Raw genomic sequence first — 9039 nt, 5'->3', positions numbered from 1 at the left:
AGGATGGGTGCAAAGCTCAGCCTTCCCCCGGCAGGACAGAGGAAGCCCCAGTGATCCTTCCTCTTCCTCCTAAAGGCTGAAGGGGACACAACAGCCTCTTGGTTCTCCTTTAAAGACAATCAAGCAGTGCCCACGTCGTGCAGTGTGATACAGCTTCTGGAGAGCAACACCAAGAAGCCATTTACTAGAGTTGCTGGCTGGTCTTCCTTCCTCACCTCCTTTCAGTGACCCGATTAGGAGACCCTCATTGGGCTGTTCCAGGGTGAAACCTGGAGTTGCCCTCGACAGGAACTCCCATCACTCATCACCACTCTCTGGTACTGGAACGAATAGCGGCAAGCGTATGGCACAGAATGGTGCACAGCAAGGCAGCGAAGGGGAGCGGCGCTTGCTGAGGCTGAGCCCAGCACTTCAGTGTTTTCTGACGCCGCATTCTGGGGACAGGGCAGGGTATAATCCCTGTGCTCATTTAGGATCTGCACTGACCCAGTCATTATCTGTTTACCGTGTCATTTCCAGCCTCAGGCATTCCAGAGCCCTGGAAGTAACTGAGAAGTGGGAAATAGTCTTTTTCCCTCCAGCTCATAACGTGACACTGGCTCAGCTGGCCAGACGCATTTTAGGACTTCTCTGATTCACCCGGTAAAGGTCAAGTCCCAGGAGGTGCCATCAGCCTGGTGGATCACATATCGCTCGTACCTGCGGGGCTTCAGCTCTACAAAAAGAGAATTTAAACATGCACTACAGCACATCTTTTATTCCAAAAAAAGGATTTACACTTCAGGGGTGCTTGACTCCCTGCTCTGCCCCACAAAAGGAGTAATAGGGATTGAATCCAGGCTTGCGTTCATTAAAAAAAAAAAAAAAATAAAAGAAAATCCAGAAATCCAGTCACTCTATCCTAATCGTTCTGATCCAACCTTTCAGTGTTGCATTGAGCTAAAGGGCCGCACATGAAAGTATGCCAAGAGCGGCATGAAATGTTAATGTTGCAATTAAAACAATATGAATATTGCAGCACCGCTCTGCTGCTCCCCATCCACTGAACAATTCTCATTCAATGGAAGTCAAGTTACATTTCAGGAAATAATGAGGTCTGCTAATTAAGTCTGGCCTAAGACGACAGCAGTCTTAAAAGGGAAAAAAAAAAGCGCCAACTCAGATATCCCCAAAATGTGTACATTTGCTGCTTATTACCTGCAAAGGGAAACCATTAATTCTGCACAATGCCAAGATCACAGGTCAGTGCCATTGTCTTATTGCACACATCTAAAGGAAATTATCTTTTTAATGATAAAACACATAAGTCATGACCTGCTTTGTCCCTAGGAGCTGAGTGGGAAATGCTGGGCTGACACTTTCCATACTCTGAATGCCGAAAGCAGGTACCTGACAGCAAATGCCAAATCCAGGCTGTGCGAGTGAGAGGCAGGCAGGGGCTTCAGAGGGCTGAAGGCAGCAGATTGCCTTCAGCTGACACAAGACGGATCCCAGCCTGTACACAGGGAAGGGGTTTTTCCTCCCCAGCCACCCAGACAACTGAGTGACAGTGACACCGGGTGCTCAAGCTGGTGGAAGCCACAGGGAAAGAGACCACTGGGTCAGTCCTGGGAGGCAAAGACTGTCACTACGTGTTTTAACTCTAACAAAAGGCAACAGAGAAGACCCCCTCCTTGCCCCTTGCATCCATCAGCTGCTGTCCCAAGACAGCATGTGTTGCAGTAACAGGACAAAGCGACAGCCTAGAAAACCAGGAACATCAGGTCCAAGGGGTCCCAAAGGAAATCTGTATCAACGTACCACACCCGCAGCTTCCCCACCTTCTTGTCTTTCATCACCTTCCCAGATTTATCCATGACAGTAGGTGGGGCTGCCAGCATGTCTCCTGTGCTGTCCCCTGCCCAGATAACTGCAGAGGGAGGCTAGGGCAAGGAGGGTCTGGCACCATGCATATTTCAGGGGAACAGCAGAAGGCTGGGAACAGGCCCACCATGTCCTCCTACTGATTTGGCTGCTTTTTCTATTTCAGAATTTCAGGAGCATACAAGACCTACCCACGCTCCAGGCCTGAATTTTGCCATTAGACCCAATGTGACCCACCAGCGTGGAGTTGTCTAGGGGCCACAGAGCAGCTTGTGGTGTAAAGAGCAGGCTATGGCAGCCCAAACCTCTCCTGCCACTGGAGCAACACCCCTCCCTAACCTAAGTCCCAATTCTCCAGAAGAAAATTTATCCAGTGGAGGGGTAAGGGAGGGCACTGGAGCCCTGGTTCATTTCTTGACCCCTGCTGACATGCTGAACTTCAGCCTGTCTTTATTACAGACAACTTTCCTGGTAAGCTCCAAACAGAGACTGAGCCGCACTGACCAGACTTGGAAATGCAAAAATGCAAACGAGGAGGAGCTCAAACCATCAGGAGGGAAGCACTTCATTTGAAAGAGGAGAAAAATCTAGGTGAAAAGATCAGAAAGGACCTTCCAAATCCTAGATTGTCCTAAGGGACTCAGATACCTTTTCTATCCATCTGCGGCCTCCTGGAGATGGACGTAAAATAAACCTAGTTGGTCACCAAGGTCCACCCAGGAAGATGTCCCCACCACCAGCAGCTCCCTGTTCCGTGGATGAGTAGGTGGGCTCCCTCCTCCAGCCCGCTTCTCGCTGTATTTCCAGACGAACCCACACTTGCTGCTACCAAGTGTCTGTTCTGCAATAAAGAGCAATAAACATGCCAGAGTAATTAATGTCTTAACAACTTATTACAATCCTCAGATAATTAATCACAAAAGCTAAACATGCTGTCTCACCCTCCTAATGTGTTAATGCTCTAATTATTATGCCTCAATTAAGGGAAAGTCAGCGCTCCTTGCTTAGAAGTGCATGTTTAATAAGGGTGCTTGAATGCAGGCAAGTTGAAGTGGGAACGGAGGGTGACGGGGGTTAAGGAAGAGGACACCATTTTTAATGAGGTTTCATGGGTGGCTCAAGGCAAGGAATTGACAGCCCCTGTCTGGGATCTCACACCCGACTGCACGTGGAACTGGGGGCCATCTGCGGTGGCTCTGTGCTCTGCTTCCCGCCGGGCTATTTATAGGAGAAGCAGCACGTGGGGCACAGAGGAGGCAGGAACTGGAGATGAGCAGTTACGCTGTGGATCTGGCCGGCGCCAGGCAGCAGAGCCAGCAGCTCACAGAGCAGTCAGCAACAGGAGTAGGTAGGCTCCTCTATCCGGCCCCCTTCTTGCTCTATTTCCAAACCCACAGGCACTTGCCACGGCTCCCGTCCCACGTGAAGCATCCCCGTTGCCCAAGCCTCTCCAGCACAGTCCTGTTTCCATGGGGCATGTTGCCTCCAAAATCAAGCTAGCTCTCTGGGCCATCCATGGAGATAATAGCCCTGAAACCCAGGATTATTCTTGGGATGTGGCAGATCAGCTCATCTGATTTCAGTCATTGCCTGGTGGTTTTCCACAAGTCCTTGTCGTATGAAGGAAAAGAAAGCCATGTTTCCAAGAGCACACCACCATTAAAACATTCTTGTTTTATAGACAGGGAAACCAAAGGTCAAAGGAGAGATTCTGCAGGGGACTTTGTGGTGGTTACTACTGAATCGGCCTTTCTGGTGCCTGGCCCTGAACCTTGCTGGATGTTGGGAAACCTCAGAAAGAGGTTCTTGGTGGTGAGGAGCTTGAGCAGACTACAATGATGAACGTTATAGGGGGACTTGGACCCCTCACTGTGCGATAGCAGGAGGTCCCTGCTGCACTTGAGAGACACAGCTCTGCACCCATACGACCCTCGCTCTTCAGGAAGACTTGGTACAAAGTATAGTCAAGGCAAAGACGGCATCACCTCCATCCCAGTCTGCAGAAGTGATGTCTCTAGAGAGCAAAGGACTCCAGACGTAGGACTCTGTGAGAGAGTGAAGCAATGCAGTGCAACGAGGCAGGCATGGGAAGCTGGAACCAGGATGGCCAGGCTCCAGATCTTGGTATCCTACAAGAAGCTGCAACAGAAGAATGGCTGGAGCCCAAGACTCCCAAACAAAGCCTATAAAAATTTTCTTTTTCAAATAAAAAGCTTTTGAAACAACTCCCCCACTCAAGTGGGTCTTCAAACACAAGAAAGCTCTCCCTGAACCAGCGTGGTTTCTGTTCCATCTAAGCTTTTTTAAATTTCTCAGACAAATTAATCACCAGAAGCACTTGCAGCTTAGGTTTGACTGGCAAACGATTGCATTTCCTCAAGAAATAACACACTGTGTAGGTTTGGATGGTTCCCTCTGAGGAGCAAGGCGGAGGGAATAAGAAACAAAACAAAACAAAGCAACCCGGAGGGGACATGAATTTTAAAACCCATGAACAGTTTCAGTTTTCAAATAATCAAAATGAAAAAATATTTCATAGTCACTTCCACAAAAATAATTCTGTCACCTTGATTCTTTGGTGATGCCTCACAAAAAACAAAAGCAATCTCTCCATCTCTGCCCACTTCACCTACAGCACCTCTGAGACAGCAACCTGCCAGCTGAGTGGAGAAAAGGGCTGATGTCTCCCCATAGAGACAGCCTGCGGATTCCCCCAGGGATGAGGGTTCCAAAAGAAGACTTGTGTGTTGGGCCTCTCTCCACGCTGCCTTCCATTCCAGCATTAGTCTTGACCTGCCCAGACTTTTCTTCATCTCTTTGATGAGGAAGACTTCAGACATCCAGCCCTAGTTCCCTGCACTTGGCTGGAGGTACCACAGACCTTTACCTCAGCAGCTTCGTTTTGCAAGTTGCTGCACCGGGAATCCACCAGCACTGAACCCATCCTGCAAAACCTGACCATCCAGGTCAGGGCCATCAAAACCACTGACATCTGAGCAAACACAGCCTCACTAGGGAGATACAAGGTATATGATGCCTCTTGAGGAACCAGAGGATCTTTCTGCTGCTGTTTACACTGACAGGAGTTTTCTATAGCTGTTGGCATTGACATTGCTCCTCTGTGCTGAAGGTGGCTGTGCTCAGAGATGAGGCTGTTGCCTTCTTTCTTTTCAATCATACTATCCAGGTCTCTCAGGCACTGCAAGAAAGCAGCTAACTGCTTTTGGACCTCTCCCTTCTTGCCACCACCATCAAATCAGTGGTCACTTGAAAATATGAGCCATTACTTCAATTCCAGGGCTAGAAATTTTGGTTTGGTTATACTAGGTTTGACCTATTCAAAAGCATCAAGTCAGATGACTACCTGGTGCTAGGAGGTTTGGAGAAGTTGACTGGCTTGTGTTAGTATGTGTGGGGTTGGAAAAAGCCATTTATTTAGAAAACTGCAGTAACACACAGCTCCTGTGCCAAGGTATTTTCCCTGGGATGCTCCGGGTCCCATTTAGCCCATACCCACCACCAGGACGAGGCAAGGCAACAAACCTGAGCCTTCCTCCCAGTACAGAGGACCGATGTCCCCAGTAACCCTCACTCTGCCCAGCCTGAGCGTGCTCCCATTCACACTGGGGCAGATGAAACGGAGAGGGGAATCCCCGTGCCCCTTTGCACCTTTCCCTGCTGACCTCAGGATCAGCTCCTTGGCGCGAGTCACAGCCCAGGGTATGCTCCCAGAGATCCTCACACAAAACACCGGCAGCCAGCAGCCGCACGCGGGCACGTTCCCAGGGGCCAGGAGCAGGGCTTGAACGTTGAGGGCAGCCTCTGGAGGACAGCAGGTAACCATTAGGTGAATAGATACAAAACGTAATGACCATCACACAAAATGGCATCACTGCTTCCCAGAAAAAGACTGGACCACAAAGCTGGTGCCACCAGAGCCCAGACGTCCCCAACACTACCTCACAGCCCCCTCCAACAAAAGCTTTCTGAGCTCGGCTTTCCCACTCCCTCCGCCTGCTGCCTTTAAGATGGCGTGCAGCACGACAGCTGGGAAACCCAATCTGGTCCAAATTTTGTTACAACCCTGCTGGTTTTTATTCTTGTTTACCAGCATTAATTTTAATGGCTTCCCCTACATTAACTTTGTCCTGAACCGGTCAGAGGAAAATTCCTGCTCACTTGCCTTCTGCAGAACAGCCTGGGTAATTTTCCCTTGTCACATAACGGCCCACCTGGGCTCCTCAGGAATGACAGCCACACTGTGTACTTTGTTGAGGGCAATAAACTTCCCAAAGCTGGGGGAGGAGGATTTACATATCCCTGAACACACTGTCCTTTCTTTGTTCAGTTTGGGTCTTGGTTTGCGCTGATCCAGCAGGTGGAAATTTCTTCCTCCTGTTCAGCTCCGAAGGGAACTACCGAGCCTGAGCCAAGGAAACGTAACGATTCCAGGCAAAGCGGCAACCCCGTGTCTGAGCAGCTTTGGGCTGGGTTCATCACTGGACATCTGAGCCTCATTTTCCCCCAGAATCATTCAAAATGCCTGTACAACAGGTCCTGAAAGAAATAACAGTGCCAGAATACACAGGGAGAATGTTTCGGAGAGGTGGGGAGCAGGAAGAGAGAATACCTTGGCCTCCACGCCAGCCCTCTGCTCTGCGATGCACACCGCATCCCTTGCCGGGAGCTGAGCATCGCCCAGCAGGCAGTGGCCCCACTTGTGCTGTCTCACGTGTCCCGCACACCTTCCTTCGCAGCAGGGAGCAGAGGTGAGGACGATGCAATGCCTGAGCTTTCCCTCTCCTGTCCACTCTCCCTCTTCTCACCTCCAGCTCCTTCCAGCCACCATCTTTGGCTTCTTTCAGGAGACATCACAGCTCCATCCAGGCTGGGCTCTGCAGGAGAAATAAAGATTGTCCTTTCCGTTGCTCACCAGATGCTGTGACCTGTGATCCCTCTTCTTTCTCCAGCTCACAGGAAAGTGTGATGGCTCAGGCCAATGGGAAGGAAGAGAAACACTCAGGATTCTTTCAGCGCCTTTCTCTCCCATTAAAAAAACAGGGCAACAGCTCTTCCCACCAAAGAAATTGCAAGGGTTTGATTCAGGCACGTTTCCAAAGTTTTCTGTCCCTGACAGCATAAAAAAGGAATATGGTTACACCAAGGGAAGCTATTTGATGTATCACATGATGCCCATACTTTAAACATACAGATGTTCCTTCCATGCTCCAAGGGGCAATTTGGAAGACAGAGGACTCAAAAAATCCCACTATATCCAACCACAAGCACCTGGGCTGCTGTAGCGAGAGTGTTGCCATGGAAAGATGAGGAAGGCAGCAGTGAGATGGCTGGAGTATTCCTTCTAATTAACATGAAGAATTTTGACTGCTCTGCTGTGTTTTCTGCAAGAGCCTAGCAACCACCACAAAAAGTGTTATTCACACATCTGAGAAGTGTTTAGCAGGGTCACATGTGTAGTAAGCGATGTGAGGAGCGAGGGATACCTCTCCAGACAAGGCCCCTTGAGCTTGGGCACACTGCACGTATGCAGCTTGGACATCTCCACTCCTGCTCCAGGAGGCTCACACGCTGGGTGCAGGCAGCCATCGGACCACACGGGACACCACAGTGATACCGCAGGGCGAGGGAGGGGGTGACATGCAGGTGATGGAGCCACTGCTGCAGGGAGGAGAAGACCTGAAGTAGGAACTAGATTCCCTACCTTCATGGGACAGAACAGGGCAGCTTGTCATCGCACAGTTCAGAGGTCCTGGCTGGAGAATCCCCACCACCCACAGTCTCCTCTATGTAGAAACAAGCTTGTCAGCCTGCTGTGAGGGTTCATTTCAAATGTACTGTTTCCACCAAGACACCTGCTACCCTGCCCTAATAAAACAGAAGAAACAAGACCTTCAAGATACCTTGCAACACCTCTACTAGGCACTAAAGAGTTAGTCAGAGGCCACAGCATCCTAACTTCTTCCACCCGCTGAAGTAAAGAAAAGGCAGATACTCCACATGTGCCAGTCTAGCCTCTTGCACGAAAGGGGCACTACAAACTGACAAAGAACAGCTTCTGCCCATTCATTAAGTTCTTGGCATTAACTGATTTCTCTCCAACCAAGCCATAAAACCCAAAGCTGCATGCAGGCAGCATCCTAAAATATCCTTGTAAATCTCAGCCACCACATTCATTAATTACAACCCAGTGATAGTTCAGGCCATTAGTTCTGGATGGTAACTTCATTTATTCCCACGTTAATGCTTGATGTCAGTGGTTATCTCATTACCACTCTATTACTTACCTACTTAATCCATCATTGCAACCCAAGCCAGAAGGGAGGAGCAGAGTTTGCCCTGCGTCTGTAGGAAGACAATGCATCAAGTGTAGAGCACCTAGGAATCACAAACAAAACACTTCGCTAATCTGCAGCTGAGGTTATATCTATTAAGAGGAGGAAATGACACAGATGAGTGCTGTTAGGAACACAAACACATTCCAACATTGAAAAATTGTCGATATGGAGGATTAAGTTTCCTATTAAATCAGAACCAAAAGCTTTTGCAAGAATGGAAACACATATTATCAGTCACAGAAAAAAAATTACCTGCCCTCCTCCTCATTGGACTCTCCTTCTTCCAAACCCCAGGCCAGATTTGAACAGCTTCTGCCTCTTGCGTGCTAAACAGTTTGAAAAGGAGATGGGTCAGAGTATGGGCACTGGGAGCTGCTCCCGGCTGAATGCTCCAGAAAACGTGCAGGCAGCATTGCAGATACCACTAGCCCTTAGCGCTGGTGAAAATACACCTGAAGCCATGTAAAGGTACAATAGTTATTGGCATTTCAATGCACACCCAGCTGGAGTTCCTCTTCTTTGGTGAGCAGGCGCTTCCAAACACGTGCTGTAGTGCACCTGCCGCCCTCCTGCCTGTCCCAGGACTTAACTGCACGTGCTGATCCAGCCTCATGGGTCTGGTCAGGGTGTTTCAGCACAGCAAGACCAACAGCTTCCCCTGTCTCACTCCCTCCTTCTTCCACCAAATAGTCTGGCTGGAGACAGAGTTTCATTCTTCCCCTGCTTAAATGAGAAAAAGGGAAGCTGTTTTTATGTTGTCAGGCTGTGAAACCAAGATGTGAGCTAGGGAAAGCGTTCCAAGGAACACTTCCCTTGCAGT

General features: G+C 49.3%; 1 long non-coding RNA gene across 2 annotated transcripts; it reads right to left on the bottom strand.

Annotated features, from left to right (window-relative positions):
* Positions 1-1115: 1115 nt before the first annotated feature.
* On the bottom strand, positions 1116-8934 carry LOC130157263 (uncharacterized). Of its 2 annotated transcripts, none has more exons than XR_008824758.1 (4): positions 8472-8934; positions 8169-8259; positions 7586-7749; positions 1116-2704 (listed from the first exon to the last, which is right to left on the bottom strand). It is a non-coding gene; the product is annotated as an uncharacterized LOC130157263 (long non-coding RNA). The 2 variants fall into 2 exon arrangements; XR_008824759.1 differs by lacking the exon at positions 1116-2704 and adding an exon at positions 5943-6758.
* Positions 8935-9039: the final 105 nt, after the last annotated feature.

This window comes from Falco biarmicus, chromosome 11 (genome assembly GCF_023638135.1).
Source record: "Falco biarmicus isolate bFalBia1 chromosome 11, bFalBia1.pri, whole genome shotgun sequence".
In the NCBI taxonomy this organism is placed as follows: Eukaryota; Metazoa; Chordata; class Aves; order Falconiformes; family Falconidae; genus Falco; species Falco biarmicus.
Note: the sequence above shows the minus strand (reverse complement) of the source record. Positions and strands in the feature narration are given on the sequence as shown.